The sequence below is a fragment of the Prionailurus bengalensis genome, chromosome B1, assembly GCF_016509475.1.
Source record: "Prionailurus bengalensis isolate Pbe53 chromosome B1, Fcat_Pben_1.1_paternal_pri, whole genome shotgun sequence".
Taxonomy (NCBI): domain Eukaryota; kingdom Metazoa; phylum Chordata; class Mammalia; order Carnivora; family Felidae; genus Prionailurus; species Prionailurus bengalensis.
Genome location: NC_057344.1, coordinates 185,699,534 through 185,718,671, shown reverse-complemented (window position 1 = coordinate 185,718,671; position 19,138 = coordinate 185,699,534). Strand labels below are relative to the sequence as shown.

General features: G+C 44.0%; 1 protein-coding gene, 1 long non-coding RNA gene and 1 pseudogene across 4 annotated transcripts in view; 2 read left to right on the top strand and 1 right to left on the bottom strand.

The window, feature by feature from the left end:
- SLC34A2 (solute carrier family 34 member 2) overlaps window positions 1-1,298 on the top strand; it is a 33,270-nt gene extending 31,972 nt beyond the window's left edge. For both annotated transcript variants that reach the window (XR_006296203.1, XR_006296202.1), the window contains exon 14: window positions 745-1,298. The gene's annotated coding sequence lies outside the window, so the exon portion shown is untranslated. The remainder of the gene's footprint in view (window positions 1-744) is intronic.
- A 34-nt stretch (window positions 1,299-1,332) lies between these two features.
- On the top strand, window positions 1,333-12,875 carry LOC122478983. Of its 2 annotated transcripts, none has more exons than XR_006296204.1 (4): window positions 1,333-2,195; window positions 3,411-3,521; window positions 4,276-4,417; window positions 12,455-12,875. It is a non-coding gene; the product is annotated as an uncharacterized LOC122478983 (long non-coding RNA). The 2 variants fall into 2 exon arrangements; XR_006296205.1 differs by having other exon boundaries at window positions 4,253-4,417.
- A 2,528-nt stretch (window positions 12,876-15,403) lies between these two features.
- Window positions 15,404-18,869, bottom strand: LOC122478982 (annotated as a pseudogene).
- Between the last annotated feature and the right edge of the window lie 269 nt (window positions 18,870-19,138).

Sequence of the window (19,138 nt, the reverse complement as noted above, 5' to 3'; positions counted from 1 at the left end):
GAGGCTTCCTGGATCTAGTTCCTGAAAATGTGGGGTCTCTTTCCTCAGTTAACATCACTACCCACCTCCCCATCACCAGGTAATTTGCAGGGTCCCTTGTTCAGGAAGCAGAGGGAAAAGGCCATTATAAGGTACTAAATATAAAGCTTTCCTTCAATGGTCTCTCTCTTGACTTAGGGCTTTTTAAAATGTTGCTGTGTAGTGCTATCTTTTTTTTCTTTTTGCAATTGCTTTATTTCACTTAGCATAATGCCCTCAAGTTCATCCATGTTGTAGCGTATGTCAGAATTTCCCTCCGTTTTTTTTTTTTTAATATAATTTATTGTCAAGTTGGCTAACGTACATTGTATACAGCGTGCTCTTGGTCTTGGGGGTAGATTCCCATGATTCATCACTTACATGCAACACCCAGTGCTCCTCCCAACAAGTGCCCTCCTCAATGCCCATCACCCGTTTTCGCCTCTCCCCTGCCCCCCACCCCATCAACCCCTCAGTTTGTTCTGTTTCGTGTAGCGCTATGCTAAGTTACAGTTTAAATAAATTTAAATTGTTAGCATCAATTTTATGGTTCATCCTTACGTTATGCAATGTCAGTTTTAAATGTAAACATAAGAGCTTCTAACTCACATGGGGGACTGCTGAAATTACACAACTCCTATTTTGTAGCGCATACATGTGTCGTCTGTCCCGCCACAACAGCAAGAATGATGCATAAAACTCATTTTTCCTGTCTCTTCTTGACAGATGCACATTCTGCCAATACCGTACCTTACTGATGAGTAAGGAGGCAGTGAAAAGAAGAGACGTACGAGGAGCTGACCTTTCCTTCTATCTCATCACTCCAGCCTAAGTGGGCGGCTAACACAGGCAAGTAACACGAGTGAAAAAGGTGGAGGTGGGGTTCCTCAGTCCTTTCTTTTGCTGTGTTCGAAGAAAGTTCTGGTTTGAATGGGAAGCAGGTCCTCCCGAGGCTGTCAGTACCCCCGGGTACTCGGTTGCAGATATCACGCACCTGTAGTTGACATTGAGCCTTGCTGCCCTTAGGCTTGCTGTGGATCTACCAGAGTTCTGTCTTCCTGGGGCACGGCCAATACTCCGTGTTAGTGGGGTGCGGGGGACCGTGGACACGTGTCCTGCCCATCCCGCTCACTCCCGCGCTCCATTGCCCCATAGGACTTCGCTTACAAAATGAAGATTAAGATTTTCTTTTTTTTTCATTTTTTTTTTCAACGTTTATTTATTTTTCGGACAGAGACAGAGCATGAATGGGGGAGGGGCAGAGAGAGAGGGAGACACAGAATCGGAAACAGGCTCCAGGCTCTGAGCCATCAGCCCAGAGCCTGACGCGGGGCTCGAACTCACGGACCGCGAGATCGTGACCTGGCTGAAGTCGGACGCTTAACCGACTGCGCCACCCAGGCGCCCCAAGATTAAGATTTTCAGGACCCTGATGGCAGAGTATTTCCCTTCTCAGTGTGGGGTGCCATGTGACTGCATGCTCGCAAAGCTGGCCATGCTCACCACCCCATGCCAGTCACGGTGTTCAGAGAAAGTTGATTTAAATTAAGAAATGTGTGCAGAAGGACTATAAATTGGTAGCATCTCTCTAGGACAGCTGGAGCACGGGCAGAGAGCTGAGTTGGTGCTAGAGAGTGACAATAAATTCAGGGTTGGGATTGCTTGGGGAGCTGGGTCCCACTCCGGTCTACGTCATTTACTAGCTAAACTGTTAACATTCCTCAATGTCAGTGTCCTCACTTGGACTATGGGGACGGTAACGCATGGCTTCTTAAGATGATTAAAACTAGGTAACGTATGTAAATATTTAGCCCACGGTTGGTTACTGTGTTTGGTATATACAGTCATGCCTCCAACTATAAGGGACGTAACATGATAGCTGTACCAGATCCACTTCTGATGCTTGTGTGCATTTTCCTCCTCTGAGTGTTTCCACAGTGAAATGCCAAGCCACAAAAGCTGCTATCGACCCAAGACACAGAGGCCAGAACGGGCCTTGGATTCATTATCAGGATGAGGTGGACAGGTGTCATGTGACTCACTTCCAAATGGACCTGAGCCACTTGGAAGACTACACTAAGAGTCTGCAGCCAGGAGACAGGATGCAAAGAGCACTTAGCATTTCGGAAACCGTTTGCTGTTTTCTATGGAGAGGCTCCCTTCCTAGTCCCAACCGGGTTTTGACATTATTTTTGTCTAAGGTTAAATATCCAATAGGTGTAGAGAGTTCACAAGTTGCCCTTGTCATTGGCTCCAGCCTTCCCCATACTCCTCCCGTCTGGTTTTCCAGAAACAACCTTTCCCACTCCTTGGACGCTCTCTTCTGGTATTTTGGTCCATAACCATCAGATGATTGTAATGGGTTTTCTTTATGTATCTATTCACCTGTTCTTTACTAAATGAGGTTTATCTAACACTCCCCCCACCACCACCTATTTTCAAAATCAGTAGTCAATATTCACATTATTACAATTAATATGATTTACAGTATTATGATCATGCAGAACATTATTTTCTTTCTTTAATTTCTTTCATCAGTGATGTCATAAATATTTTTTTCCCAATTGCTTCAAAGCGTGTGACAACCTTTTGGTTTCTTTCTTTATCTTTATCTTTTTTTTTTCTTTTTTTTTTTTTTTGACCCTTATCCTCTTGATCCAGTATAGAAGAGTGTTTTGTCTGCTTTTTGAATAGTTGTCTGTCATCTGTAGTTTGCCATGCTCTTTGGATGGAAACCCTGTTTTCTCAAGTTCATATTTTATTATTTTACTCTCTAGTTTGCGTGAATTACCCGAGAAAGGGTACAAAGGAAATGAAATTTTTGTGTCCATGCATGTATGGAAGTTTACTTTATCCTCACAGCCCAAGAAAGCCCATCCCAAATTACTGGGCTATAGTGTGAGCAAATAAAATGGTGGTCATTTATAAGGCACTAAGTTTTGATGTTGTTTGTTACACAGCACTAGATACCTGATACAGAACCAACTGTTCAAAGCACAGCATTTTACTTAAGTCTAATGTTTTCTCCTGCATCACATTTCCTACCACCTGTCCTTCTGATCATCACTTCTTTGGCTTAATTCCTTGAGAGAATAAATCTCCTGTTGCCTAGAGTGGTCGGAGCAGATCTACAGGTCCGCCAGGGTGCATTATTTAATTTTTAGTTTCAGCTTAATGTCACTGGTGTGTCATATTAGCAGAAAAAATCATCCTCAGGTACTGGCTAATGTACGGCCTGTGAATAGAGTATAAATTACACCTGTCGGCTAGTAAAATTATGCCTTTGCATTTGGCTCAATTTAATTACATAAGCTCCAAAGGGGATCTGGGATCTGCTGGTGATATTGAGGTTGCAGTTTTACATTCTAAAGAAGGCTTGACTGAAGTCTTAGGGAGTCAGTAAATAATAAAATCACGTTTTTTTATTTCCTTACAGAATTTGGAATCGATTGAAAAATTTGGAATCAATTGAAAAAGAAGACATAGAAGACTAACTAATGGAGGTGAAAATATCCATTTTATTACTAGGGAGGCTTTTATCTCTTCAGGGGTGGGAGAAAGCTTCTTAACATTCCACTATTGAATTGAACCAATTGCTTAGCCAGTCACAGGCAGAATACTGCAGGCCTCCCCAATGCGGCAAAGAGAGCCCTGAGATTACTACCACAGCTGACCAAACTGAATGGGACCCTGTGTGTTCTAAAGCTGAGCATGGTCCATTTCTTCTCCCAGACTGACCCATCAGATAACTGGGAGGCCCAGATTGTGACTGCCATGGAGGTTCCAGGGCAGTTGAGCGTCCCCACTAACACCATAGATGGAGTTGGAAGGCCACCTTCCACAACTAACAGCGCTTGAGACCCCTAGATAGGTGTTTTCCTATGCATCACCTCATTGACTGTCACTGGAGCCTTAAGAGACAGGAGTTATTTATGGACATTTAGTGAAGCAGATTCAGAGAACTTAGCTGGTGGTTCGGGATGATAGGTTTGAATACAGAGCCCAGTGTCCCATCTGATGAACCATGCTGCCTTGTGACTCAATAATCTCCAGATTATAGGACAGGTTATAGTTATATTGGAGTTGAAGTATCAAGCCATTGTGCAATGAAGAAGCTTAGAGAGAGGAGGTGGGACAGTGTAGAAATAAGGAATAAAGGGTCTGGGACTCAAGTCTTATCCAAGGCGATAAACATGTGCTGAATATGTACCACTTTCTGTATCAACCTCCCAAGGCCAAACTCCCTCGTCCTCACAGGTGCCCTGGGTTTGGCTCCCCACCACCCAGTGAAGTATGTGTGGGACACAACCCAAATCAAAGCCAACAAGTCACTGCCCAAACATCCAGGGCCGAGGGAAAAAGAGCAACATGTTCTCACCACACGCCACTTCAGAACCAGGTGAGAACCTTGAGATTTACTGGTGGGGGGGAGAAAGTCTCACTTTTCTTCCCTCTGAAGTTTTAGTCCCGAGTAGCCAATAGGGAAGCTTTACTCAGAGAACCATTTGCACCCCTTGCCATGATCTTACCCGTGGCCTCCGCCGTTCTGTCTGGAAAGAGGGAAGCTTGTTCCTCCCTTGATCTTCCTAACACCCTCACTTTTGCTCCCCAAGATAAAAGGAAGATACTAAGAATCTAGGTGTGGTGGAAGGAAGACATCTTTTCTTTAAAAACACACAAACAAAACAGAGCAGGAAGTTTGGGCAGAAGCAAGCTTAGTTGGTGACAGACCAGGCTGATGCTTTGGAATGTTGGCTGTGACCGTTGGCTCCTGCTCCCCGCCACTTCCACCTGTTTCTGTCTCAACATCAATCCAACATGGGCATGCTGCCTCTTTTACTCAGGTCTAGTGAGGAAGCGTCAACGAGCCCCTCAGAGAGTGAGACGGGAGCACTCTGCAACTGGGGACTTGATCAGGTGCTACCTGACTTGTGTCTCAGAAAAAGTGGCGGTGGCAGCAGAGAAAAAGGCTGCATTTGAGAAACAACTCCACTCCACGCTGACAGCCAGTTGAATGATGTCCAAGATGGCTCCTTCACATAGCTGCCGGCTGGGAGCTCAGCTGGAGCTGTCGACCAGGCGCCTTGGTTCTCTTTCATGTGGCCGCTCCATGCAGTTTAGGCTTCACAGGGCATGGCGACTGGATTAAAAAAGGGAGTGTACCAAGAGTGAGAAAGAGGCTGCGAGGCTCTTGAAGCTTAGCTTCAGAAGTTACACAGCATCACGTTTGCCGCATTCCATTGGTCAAAGCAAGGGCAGTCCCAATTAAGGGGGGACGAATAGACTCCGCCAGTCCACAGGAAGAATGGCAGAGAATTTGTAGCCATCTTTAACCACCACACTAAATTTGTGACTTAAAGTGACCCTAAGGCTTTTTTTTTTTTTCACCTGAGAGTGACTAGAAAAATTCTGAATTTTTATGAGGAAGCAAAGAACTTCCCATTGAAAAACTTTAATAGACCAGAGAGAAGGGGGGCCTGGGCGGCTCAGTCGGTTAAGCTTCTAACTTCGGCTCTGTGTCTTCCTCTCTCTCTCTCTGCCCCTCCCCTGCTCATGCTCTGTCTCCTTCTGTTCTCAAAAATAAACATTAAAAAAAAAAGAACAGGGGCGCCTGGGTGGCGCAGTTAAGCGTCCGACTTCAGCCAGGTCACGATCTCGTGGTCCGTGGGTTCGAGCCCCGCATCGGGCTCTGGGCTGATGGCTCGGAGCCTGGAGCCTGTTTCCGATTCTGTGTCTCCCTCTCTCTCTGCCCCTCGCCCGTTCATGCTCTGTCTCTCTCTGTCCCCAAAATAAATAAACGTTGAAAATAAAAAAAAAAGAACAGAGAGAAAAGAAATAAAGTCGCATACTGTTTATATATAACTAGTCATATAAATTCAATTTTTCAGTTATAAGAATAACAAAATAATAGGATTGAAATACATACAACAACATACTGGAAATTTTGATAGAAGGAATTGATAAGTGGAAACGGTGTCATCCAAATTTTAAAAGAATTTTATCTTTTTATTATGAAAAATTTCAAACATATAAAAAAGTAAACAGAAAAGCATAACGACCCCCCATGTACCTGTGCACCTAAGTTTTGACAGTTATCAACTCAGGGCCAATAGTTTTCCACTTACACCAAAACCCACTTCTGCTTTCTCTATATTGCTTTGAAAACCAGGCTCAAAGATCCCATCATTTTATTCATAAATATTTCAACATGTCTTTGTAAAAGATAGGAATGCTTTAAAAAGCAGTCACACGGAAAGGGTGCCTGCGTGGCTCGGTTGGTTGAGCATCCGACTTCAGCTCACGTCATGATCTCATGGCTCATGAGTTTGAGCCCCACATCGGGCTCTGTGCTGACAGCTCAGAGCCTGGAGCCTGCTTCGGATTCTGTGTCTCTCTCTCTGTCTCTCTACCCCTCCCCCGCTCGTGCTCTGTCTCTCTCTGTCTCGAAAATAAACATTAAAAAGCCATTTTAAAAATACTCACATGGTGGGGCGCCTGGGTGGCTCAGTCGGTTGACCAGCCGACTTCGGCTCAGGTCACGATCTCGCGGTCCGTGAGTTCGAGCCCCGCATCAGGCTCTGTGCTGACAGCTCGGAGCCTGGAGCCTGTTTCGGATTCTGTGTCTCCCTCTCTCTGACCCTCCCCCATTCATGCTCTGTCTCTCTCTGTCTTAAAAATAAATAAACGTTAAAAAAATTAAAAAATAATAATAATAAAATAAAAAATAAAAAAATAAAAATACTCACATGGTGACAAATGTTAACAGATTTATAGTGATCATAGTTTCACAATACATACATTAGCAAATCATTAAGTTGTATACCTGAAGCTAATATAATGTTATGTTAGTTATATCTCAATAAAATTGAAAAAAAAATACCCAAATACCATTATCGCATGTAAAAAAAAAAAAAAACAATTAACAAGAATTCCTTAAAAGTAGTTGGACATTTTAATACATTTTTATTGGACAGGTCTAGCAGGCAGAAATGAATGAAGATATAAAACTGCATTGCCCAGTATCGCAGAGATGTAACTGTGTGTGGCTGCTGAGTATTTGAAATGTGGCTAGTGGAACTGGGAAACTGAATTTTTAATTGGATTTAATTTTACTTAATTTTAATGTAACTTTTAAAAATGATACTTGATTCACTATTGGCAAATTTTTAAGGATGTTGAGAACAACACAAGTATGTGAATCTATTTTTTCAACTGTAAATTTTATGGAATCTAAATATAGATCAAGTGTTCCTGATGACAGCTTAGCATCCGAATTGAGATGTGCTGTAAATATAAAAGGTACATTGACTTGAAGACTGAGTCGAGAAAAATATAAAATATTTCATTAAGATACTTTATATTGACTACATGTTGAAATGATAATATTTTGGATATAGGGAGCTACATAAATATGCTAATTAAAATTAATTTCACCTATTTCTTTTTACTTTTGAACACGGCTGCTAGAAAATTTTAAATCCCATATGTTTTCTACAGTATATTTCTATTGAATAGCATTGGGATAGAAAGTCTGAATGATATAATCAATAAAGTCAATTTAATAGATTAATATTGTATTCCCTTTTTCTACAAACATAACACTTTTCTAGGACTTATAGGTCACTTTGAAAGTGATTATATATTGTTCAACAAAGAAAATTTCAGTAAATTCCCCAAAGCACAAATTATTCAGAGCACTCTCTAATTTAATAACACAACTATAATCAACAAGACTCAGCCCTATGAAAATAACAGAAAAAAATTTTTTCATTGCAAAGTAGAAGTAAACAGTCTTAGATTTTTATTTATTATTATTATTTTTTTTTATTTTTGAGAGAGAGAGACAGAGACAGAGACAGAGCACAAGTAGGAAAGGGGCAGAGAGGGAGACACAGGATCTGAAGCAGGCTCCAGGCTCTGAGCTGTCAGCACAGAGCCTGACGCAGGGCTCGAACTCACGGAGTGTGAGATCATGACCTGAGCCGAAGTTGGCGCTCAACCGACTAAGCCACCCAGGTGCCCCAACAGTCTTAGATTTTTAAAAAACAATAAAATAGGTAATGTTTTGCTAATATAAAGAAAAAATGTGAAAAAACCCCACAAACATCCAGTATTAGATACATAAAAACAGCCCACATTTACTGAATATTTCCATGTTCTAGCCATTATGCTAAGCACCTTACCTGCCCTCTTTCACCTCCATGTTTCCTTGTGAGGTACAAAGTTCTATTATCTCTATTTTTCATTTTCTCCATGTCAGGAGCCAACAACTTATCTAAGGAAGCTCCTCATAGGGAAAATGGAGATTTGAACTCAGGTCCACTGGACCTTAGGTCCTGCCGTTTTAAATTTCTCCATTTGTACTGAGAAGTGGAGAAAATTACAGATACAAAAATTTTTAAATTCTGTGTGCAACTCAGCAACACATTTGAAAATCCTTACAAAAAGTATGATTCTCCAGTAAAATGTAAATTACCAAACTTGAATCAAGAAATGGATAATAATTTTTTTATTTTTTTAAGAAATGGATAATAATCTAAACAATCCAATAACATGAAGGAAAAGTTGATTGCCTTCACAAAAATGCTGGGCTGTGATTACAAGAGAAAACTCTTTTAAAAAAGACTTTCAAGGAATAGATAATTCTCATGATAAAGAGCTTATTCTAGGACAAGGGACCGGCCACTATGGATATGTGTCACAATTCAGTTTATAAGGCTTACAGAAACAAAGTTTTTTTAAAAAAAGTATAGATGCCTTTTACTTATGTCTATTAAAACAAAAATGTTAAACAAATATTCCAGTAAATAAGCCCAGTAGTAAATGAAGTATCGAGTGATGTTACATCAGAAATATAAGGAAGGTTTTATATGAAAAATCTACTCATAAAATTCACATCACTGTCTTCTTGAAAGATACTGTTGAAAACTTAGATAAATTTCAATGTCCATTTCTGATTTATTTTCGAATAGTAAACTTTGATTTTAAAAAATATGCTTTCTTGGGAATGCAAGCTGGTGCAGCCACTCTGGAAAGCAGTATGGAGGTTCCTCAAAAAACTAAAAATAGAACTACCCTACGACCCAGCAATTGCACTACTAGGCATTTATCCAAGCGATACAGGTGTGCTGTTTCGAAGGGACACATGCACCCCCATGTTTATAGCAGCACTATCAACAATAGCCAAAGTATGGAAAGAGCCCAAATGTCCATTGATGGATGAATGGATAAAGATGATGTGGTATATATATACAATGGAGTATTACTCGGCAATCAAAAAGAATGAAATCTGGCCATTTGCAACTATGTGGATGGAACTGGAGGGTATTATGCTAAGTGAAATTAGTCAGTCAGAGAAAGACAAAAATCATATGACTTCACTCATATGAGGACTTTAAGAGACAAAACATAAACATAAGGGAAGGGAAACAGAAATAATACAAAAACAGGGCGGGGGACAAAACAGAGGAGACTCATAAATATGGAGAACAAACTGAGGGTTACTGGAGGGGTTGTGGGAGGGGGGATGGGCTAAATGGGTAAGGGGCACTAAGGAATCTACTCCTGAAATCATTATTGCACTATATGCTAATTTGGATGTAAGTTAAAAAGAAAAGAAAAAGAAAACCTAAAATGGTCAGAAAATTAAAAAAAAAATAAATTAAAACAATATGCTTTCTTTTTCATGGTAAAAAACTCTGTCTCAACACCCAACATCTGACTGGTATAAACGAGAGTCGACATCATACTTAAAAGTGACACAGTAAAGGCACTCCCATTAAAATCAGGAGAAAGATTCAAGTTACTGCCACAATTATTTACCATTATTCCAGAAGTTTTAGCCATTCCTAAATAATGCAAGAGGAAAAAAATTCCCATTTACAATAGTACCAGCGTTCTTAGCTATCCAGGAATAAACCTAGGAAGAAATGTGAAAAGAGAAGGAATCAAAATTAATGTTTATTTATTTTTGAGAGAGAGAGAGGGAGAGAGAGAGAGAGAGGTAGAGAGAGAGCGCACCTGAGCATGGGAGGGACAGAGAGATTGGGAGACACAGAATCCAAAGCAGACTCCAGGCTCTGAGCTGTCAGCACAGAGCCCAATGCGGGCTGGAACCCACGCACTGCGAGATCATGACCTGACCTGGAGTTTGTCACCTAATCGGCTGAGCCACCCAGGTGCCCCAGGAATCAAAATGATATATACCATATAATCTTTACTAAATTTTAGTAGAGACAGTGAGCAACTTTTTAAATAGTTTCTTAAACTTTTGATTTAGTATCAGCTAAATTTTACAATCAGGAAAAGGTAAATAACAACGAAGATAAAAGTTCCTAGAGAGAGAGAGAGAGAGAGAGAGAGAGCGGGCCCAAGAAGGAACTGTGGGAAGTTTGTGGTGTCGGGAGGGGAATGTTGGGAAAGGAATGACTTGAAACCAAGGTGCACACCCTCCTCTTTCAAGGACTTCTTAGGAAATCCTACTTCCTGGAATATGTCTCTGTTCATCCAGAGATGAAGGTGACTGTCTCTCAGTATATTGCAGATCAAATTCCTCAGTGAGTCAGGCTGAAACCTGCCGGCAATTAGACGGCTATAAAAGCAGAGGACAGCATGCGGCGTGATAACATTTTCCCAACTGGGTGAAGTCCTCAATCCCAGAAAGCATGATGATGGGCTTCTGGGCCCTAAGCCTTCTCATGGCTTAGTGAGACCTGGTCCCAGCCCAGGGCAAGAATGAGTCTCTTCTGGCCAACTTTATTTTTTACTTCTGGTTTCCTAGTGTCAATTTGGAGACAGGGAAAAAGAGATTGTGTGTGTGTGTGTGTGTGTGTGTGTGTGTGTGTGTGTGCGTGTTTACGTGTGAGTGTATACAAAAAGTCACTACCTTTTCCAGACATTTCCTTTAAAATTCACCCTCTTTTGGGGGGAGGAGCCAAGATGGCGGAACAGCATGGAAGGTTATTTTGGGTCTCACTTCCATGAAATAAAATTCACCCTCTGTCCAGGGTAACAGGAACTCTCGCTCACTCCCGTTAACTTCTTCTTCTTTCTTTTTTTTTTTAATGTTTATTTGTTTTCAGAGAGAGAAAGAAAGTGCAAGTGGGGGAGGGGCAAAGAGAGAGAGGGAGAAAGAGAATCCCAAGGAGGCTCTGCACTGTCAGTGCACAGCCCGATGCAGGGCTTGAACTCACGAACTATGAGATCGTACCCTGAGCTGAAATCAAGAGTAGAACGCTTCACTGACTGAGCCACCTAGGCGCCCCGCTCCTGTTAACTTCCGAGGGTCTCTTGGAGCGCTTGCACCTTCTGGTCGTGATGGGTCGTCCTTGTCTTTCCCTGAACTGCACCTTCTGTCTCCTATCCAAAGCTCCTGCTCAGCGCATCGCTGCTTACTAATTTGGTGCCACCTTACCCTCTCATTTATGTCTCCAAAGCGCCAAGACCAGCTGTTTAAGGTCCCAGCCTTTCCTGAAAATGTGAAAATGCCATTGGGTGGACAGTGAAAGAAGAAAAACTTTAATCTCAATTCCGTCCCTGAACCACATAGGATCACCTGGAGGGCCTTCTGGTCCGGCTTTCTCCTTGGCTTACCCCCCTGGGGCTCAGCCAGCTCCTTCCTCGCAGATCTCAGTCTCCATTCATTTCTCCTTCCCCCTAAACCCAGGGACCTCCAACTCCCTCTGCCCGCGGTGTCCATAGAGGAAGCCCCGAATCAATGAACACCTTAGCAAGCCAAGGCGGGCACGCTCGACCTTCGCCGGGCAGAATGGTGCAGCTCTTTTTTCAACATTGCAGTGTCCAGGCTAGGCCTTGGCATAAACATAATGTTCTTCTCCACAGAAAGCGGTCCCCTGCAGTCCCCTATTTCTTGGATGACTTCTGTGGGTTGCTTACTGCAGGAATGTTTTCAACTCTGCAGGACCAGTCCAAAGAATAGCACCAGACCCCCCAGGAAGTGTGTCAACTGGGAAACTGAATTTGCCCCAGGAGTGTCCCCTTGCTCAAGCACAAGGCTTCATCTCTTAATATCTTATCTAAGTCCCAAGTGACTGTCAGTGCTGACCAAGGACAGGAAGTTCTTATGACTCTGGTCTGCTGAGCTCTGAGCTTGGAAAGGGGAAAAAGTGCTCAAGGCGAGAGGTCACCTGCCTCGGATGTGCAGGGTAGGACCTAGATCATTTTTTTCCTCTTTCCCTCTCCACCTCCCACCTTCTTGCCCCGCTGGGCGTCTGGGGCCTCTGTGGCACCCTGGTGAGTGTGGTCCCTCTCCGATGCTCCAGCTTGGCGTGACTCTGATCATGGTGCCCTCACCTGGGAAGCAGGAAAGGGGGCTAATAAACCTTTCTTCACAGGAGTGTTGGGAGAAGTGAATGAAAATGCTGTATCTTGCAAACCATATGCCAGTCGTTCAGGCAGTCATTTCTTCCTTCCACAGAACCTTAGGAAATTCTGCTGCGTCGGGAGGCGCCTTGGGCACCCGATGCACGGACGACAGACGTGTGTTCCTACTTCCAAGAAGCTTCAACCATCCAGAGAGGGAGACGAAGTCAGCGCGGAAGCTTTGCTAGGGCAGGAGCCAGGCCAGACGGAGAGCTAACCCTGTCCCCTCCTTCAGGGCTCTGTGACCAGAGGCAAGTTATTTAACCTTGGTGACCCACGGCCTTCTATCTCAGGAATGGGAAGATGCCATTTTCACAGGGTTGTTGTAAGGATTAAATGAGATTTCCCCAAACCTCAGGTATTGGCACCTCCCCTTTAAAATGTTTGCTTCATCTCCCCGCAACGTGGGCAATCAGTTCATTCACATCACCACCCACTTTCGCTTCCTCTTAAGTGGCAATATCTGTGAAATCTCGAGTTTGGTGTGTGAGTCCTATTTTTTGGTTTCCTAATGGACACTAAAGCAAATGCACATGGCCACAGGCACATGAAAAGATGCTCTACGTCGCTCCTCATCAGGGAAATACAAATCAAAACCACACTCAGATATCACCTCACGCCAGAGTGGCCAAAATGAACAAATCAGGAGACTATAGATGCTGGTGAGGATGTGGAGAAAGGGGAACCCTCTTGCACTGCTGGTGGGAATGCAAACTGGTGCAGCCGCTCTGGAAAGCAGTGTGGAGGTTCCTCAAAAAATTAGAAATAGACCTACCCTAGGACCCAGCAAGAGCACTGGTAGGAATTTACCCAAGGGATACAGGAGTGCTGATGCATAGGGGCACTTGTACCCCAGTGTTTAGAGAAGCACTCTCAACAATAACCAAATTGTGGAAAGAGCCTAAATGTCCATCAACTGATGAATGGATAAAGAAATTGTGGTTTATATACACAAGGGAATACTACATGGCAATGAGAAAGAATGAAATATGGCCGTTCGTAGCAACATGGATGGAACTGGAGAGTGTTATGTTAAGTGAAATAAGCCATACAGAGAAAGACAGATACCATATGTTTTCACTCTTATGTGGATCCTGAGAAATTTAACAGAAGACCATGGGGGAGGGGAAGGAAAAAAAAAGTTAGAGAGGGAGGGACCCAAAGCATAAGAGACTCCTAAAAACTGAGAACAAACTGAGGGTTGATGGGGGGTGGGAGGGAGGGGAGGGTGGGTGATGGGTATTGAGGAGGGCACCTGTTGGGATGAGCACTGGGTGTTGTATGGAAACCAATTGGACAATAAATTTCACATTAAAAAAAAAAAGTAAAAAAAAAACTAAAAACAAAAAAAGCAAACGCACAGCTGTTAATATTTTTAAAGTTCCTGTGGGTCAGAAACATTTCCTGTGCCCCCAGGGATACAAATACTACACTTAGGACAATATTGAGCTTCATAATTAAAGCCCCTAGCACGTTGTTTGGTGCGCAGTAAGGCTTAAACGCACACAATCCTGTGGATTCTGAGGAGGTGAGAGGACCCCGTGTCTTGGAGGTGGGGCGTGGGGGAGAGAACAGGGTGATATCCGAAATAGCACTAAAGGCTGAGCCCTCCGCCACCGGACACGGACAGCAAGAGAGGGCTTGAGGAGAGGGGGAGGGGGAAAGGGAGGTGCTTTCCAGGAAAAGGGAACAAAGGCCAGGATCAGAATGGGACCTTAGAACTTCAAGGAATTGCTGCTGGCCTGCTGTAAAAGATGAGCCTGGAGAGATAGATAAGGCAGGTCAGATAAAGATATAGGAGGACATGCATGCTCTCTGAGGAGTTTGGACTCGATCCTGATGGCTATAAGGAAACTTGCTGAGAAGTCACGCGTTCCCATTTCCAGCCCAAGAAGATCTCCGAGAATGTTCAGGGTGGCTCAGCGCAGGGGCCTCCACAGGCTGGGTGCACCAAGGTTGCCTGATAAATCTGCAAAAATACCTCTCACCCTCCCATGCCTTCATTCACTCATGGGTGCTTTCAAACAATGCAGCCCATATGGCAGCTATTTATTAGTTTATTTCGGCAGAAATGAGCACTTTGTTTCCGCTATCAGCTTCTACTGTCCTGAAAAGCTATGGCTGTCAGTGGCCCTTCACTTACCTGGTGGTGAAAGCCAGGAAACCGGGAGCTGTCTGCAATTAACCCTTTCTCCATGCACCCTCCACAACCAGGGGCGACAGGCCTGTCAGTTTCCCTTTTCCAATACTGATCAAATCTCGTCCCTTCTCGGCTCCCTCTGTCCTCTCAGTTCAAACTGTTTGCATCTCTGGCCTCAGGGCTCTGGAGTGAGCGCCGCACGGGTCTCCCCACTGGTCACACCTGGCTTCTTAAATGTAGGTAATCTACAGGGTCCCAAGCAAATCCTTTACTCTTACTAAGTCCTTATTTCCTCCTCCGGAGATAACGCATTCAGACATCTGCCTCAAGGGGTTGTAGCCGAGATTACGTGAGATACTGAGTGAAGCATTTTGCTTTACTGCACGGCGCATGGTAGAAATTCAATAAGGGTTTGGTATTATTATTACAACCCTCTCTCCACCTCCCTTCTGTAATCTACGACTGCCTAAGATACCCAAACTCTATAAATGAATAAATGGGCCTGGTATTAGTCATTGGCCTCTTGGATAGAGTCCGTGGGAGTCTGTCCTCTGAGTGCAGAGATCTGTCATCAACGCTGAGTTGACACAGGCTGGCTAACACACAGCCTTTCAGGATTAAAATGTGGATCTAGGGGCGCCTGGGTGGCGCAGTCGGTTAAGCGTCCGACTTCAGCCAGGTCACGATCTCGCGGTCCGTGAGTTCGAGCCCCGCGTCAGGCTCTGGGCTGATGGCTCGGAGCCTGGAGCCTGTTTCCGATTCTGTCTCCCTCTCTCTCTGCCCCTCCCCCATTCATGCTCTGTCTCTCTCTGTCCCAAAAAATAAAAAAAATAAAAAAAATAAAATGTGGATCTATACTCTTCCCACCCCCAGCTCAAGCTTCCAGCAAGGGAGCTTCTTGGTGAGCCTTTCACTTTCACTCTTTCACTTCTTGGTTAGCCCTGGCCCTAAACTACTAAAATATGTGCCGATGAGCTGTGGTCATTCTCCATGTCCCGAGCAGCTATAGATTGCCGATTACACAGGCAACCGTGGATCCACTGAGTGGGATATTGGGGTTTGGGAGGGTGGCAGAGGGCAGGGATAAGGCACTATCCTACCAGGGCGTGATTGGGGCAGACACCTCTGACACGAAACCCTCACATCCAGCATGAGTAGAAGCTTCTCTTACAGCGCTGGATGATGGAGTGGGTATGGAGTGGGAGTGGGGTGGAGGAAGAGGGCAGAGACAGGCCTCAGATTTCCCATGCATCTTTCCTGGCCAGTGTTTTAGAACTCCTTTCAAATCAGCGGGTTAACGTAGCACAGCGAGGCCACATCAGGCTGGTCCCAGACTGGTGCTTGGGATTAATGTATCATGAAAGAAATCAAGAATGTGGCCAGAGACCAATTAGAAAGTCAGTGGTGGTGGGGATACTAGTCGGCAGGGATTTCACACCCCAAGGACTTTCTATCTGCCCTGAGGCTCTTCTTCTCCCTCCCCCCACCAACTGACCAACAACTTTCACCTCTCACCCTTTGTCCCTCTCAAGAGCTTGGCCCAGAGAGTGACTTTGCAGAAGGAAAGCTACGCAGTAGACTAGGAGCTTATGAGCTTGGGGGAAATGCTAGACTGGGTTTGAATTCTGGATTTACCACTGATCATCTATGAGGTATCGGTCAAGTCACTTAACCTCTTTGAATCTCAGTTTCCTCAGCTGCAACGTGGGGACCGTGTTGACGTATCCAGAAGATGCAAGGATAAATGTGTTAGTGTTTGCAAAGCGCCTGACGGTAGATTCCACTGATACTTGTTACACTCAAGTTAATTCTGTCTCACTTTTTTTTTTTTTCAAATGAGTCACAGCTTATTTATTTATTTTTTGTTGATAAAGCAAATATTCAGTTTATTCACCTGGGTACGAATGAGAGGCAAAGTGCTTCACATCACAGATTTCACTTCCAACTCCTTGGAATGTTCGTTTCTTTGGCTAAAAGGAGAGACTAGACACGAGAGGCAGGCAATGTTTGGCAACTGAAGTAAGGATGGGAGGGGACAACGCTAACATCATCCTCTCAGGGATGGGCATAAGGGGACTGTTAGTCACAAGCTATTTTGTAGAACTGTTAGCTGGAAACAAAGTCGCACCCCTCCTGGGGCTCAGTCATCCCTACCACACAGGGACAGTAGCACTTTCTGGTAGTTGCCCTTTGTGTCTTGCTGGTTGCGGTACTACAGGGACTTGCCATACTTCTTGAAACAGGACCTGGTTTTCAACACCGTCCACTTCACTTCGAGAGACCATGATTCCAGTCAGGACCGTCTCGCGAGTTCCCTTGCCCTTCATGGAGTCGTACAGTCGGTCAGCAAAATAGAGGGGCTTGTTCTGAATACGCTGGACCAGATTCAGGAAAGCAGTTTCCAGGTTTCTCCTTTGACCTCCTTCTTGAGGCTCTCCAACGTGTCATAAGGCTGTAGCTCCTGTACCTGTCAAATACTTTCTGGAGAGGACACACTCTGCTCCGTCATGACACTGATCCACTCGGGCACATCAGTTCCTTTCCTCTTCACTCCAGCATCAGAGCGATCCTGGGCATCTTGGTCAATCAGTTCATGGTCAATGACAGAGCCATACTCTGCTCTTCTTCCTTTTGCAAGGGCAACCATCAGCTTGCGGAAGTCACCAGATGTGTCAGAAATGATGTCCTTCTCCAGATCAGTCTTGGACGTTTCCTTGTAGACTTTGCTAATTTCTTGAAGCTCTTGGTTGGTCCTTGAGCAGATGATCTCAATAAAGGAGGCCTCCTCAGTCCCCAGCCCCTACATGGAGGCTTTCAAGTCAGAAGCATCATACTGAGCAGGTGTTTTCAATAGGCCCCAAATCAGGGTCTCCAGGTGGCCAGACAAGGCTGACTTCAGTGCAAATGCAAGTTCCTTTTTGGTCCTTCTCTGGTAGGTGAAGGTAGTATCCTATCTCTGTTAACTGCTGCAGCTGGTCAAAATGTTGACAATGGTGATCTCATCCACACCTTTGGTCTTGACGGCCATTTCAATGTTCAGAGCATCACAGCATCAAAACTGGTGTTCACTTTGACCAACCTGTATGCACTTGGGAGCGTGGAATGATCACCGTCAAAGCTGAGCTTGCAGCGAATTTCATGAACAACAGACATTTTGAAAGAAGCTGGCCGGGCACCAAGACCCGTGAGGGTCTTCAGTTGTGGAGTCCATAGTTTATTTTTTGTCATCTTAATAGGAATGAAGGAGAAAGTGGCTTGTGTTAGGACTTTTTGAGGAAGCTTTCTAGTGGGTTCTTGGGCAAGAATTAATAATAATGGTGATGGGCAACATACATGGAGCATTCACTGTGTGCATGGACCTGTTCTAAGTTCTTTGCATGGACTACCTCATCTACTTACCCACCAGTCCCTGTGAGTTAGAGACTACTGTCATCCTTACCTTACAAACGAGAAGAGGTGCCCACCTCCTCTAGAGAGTGTGCTCTTTATTCCTGCTGGATTGTTCCTTTGTCCATTAAAGAATGCCTTTGGTCTTCTCGTGATTTTTTAAAAATAATTCATTCAGGTGAAATTCCTATCACATAAAATTAACCATTTTAAAGTGAACAATTCAGTGGCATTTAGTACCTGCCTCGATCTAGTTCCGGAACATTCCCACAACTTTGGGGAATATGTGACTTTTCGTTGCTGACTTTTTTCACTTAGTATCATGTTTTCAAGGTTCATCCCCATTGTGATATGTACCACTACCTTCTTATGACTAAATAACCCTCCACTGTATGTACACACCACAAATTGTTTACCCTTTCCTCCGCCAATGGAGATTTGGGCTGTTTCTACCTCTTGGTTATTGTAAGCGAATGCTTGACTGAAATAAGACCCCCTTCTGATTTGCGATAGTCAATGAATGTGAAATTGTAAATAAAACCACTAAGGAAGGACTCCATATTTATAACGTATATGCCACACCAGATCTCCTGTGGAATTTAGAAGGAAATAGGGTTCATGTTTCCTAAGTGTTTTCTGTATGCTAGTGCACTCAGGCGCACAACCTTTGCCTTCTCATTTAATCCTTGCGATAGCCCATGAAGTAGCTATTCTGATGCCCATTTTACAAATGTGAAAACTGAGGCAAAAAGAAATTAGGTCTCTTGCTCAAGGCAGATCTCTAAGAAATGTAAAAGCCAGGATTTTAGCCCAGCTCATCCGGCTTCAAAGTCCACACACTCTCTTTTAAAGAGTGGAAACAGGGGTGCCTGGGTGGCGCAGTCGGTTAAGCGTCGGACTTCAGCCAGGTCACGATCTCGCGGTCCGGGAGTTCGAGCCCCGCGTCGGGCTCTGGGCTGATGATGGCTCGGAGCCTGGAGCCTGTTTCCGATGCTGTGTCTCCCTCTCTCTCTGCCCCTCCCCCGTTCATGCTCTGTCTCTCTCTGTCCCAAAATAAATAAAAAACGTTAAAAAAAAAAAAAAAGAGTGGAAACAAAGTTTAATTCAATTGCAATGAAAAATAAAAACAAGTTAAAAATGACTCAATTAATATAAGCTGGAGCTTCGTTTGCGTCTGTATGTTTTAGCCCCTGGAACTGAAATATCACATGG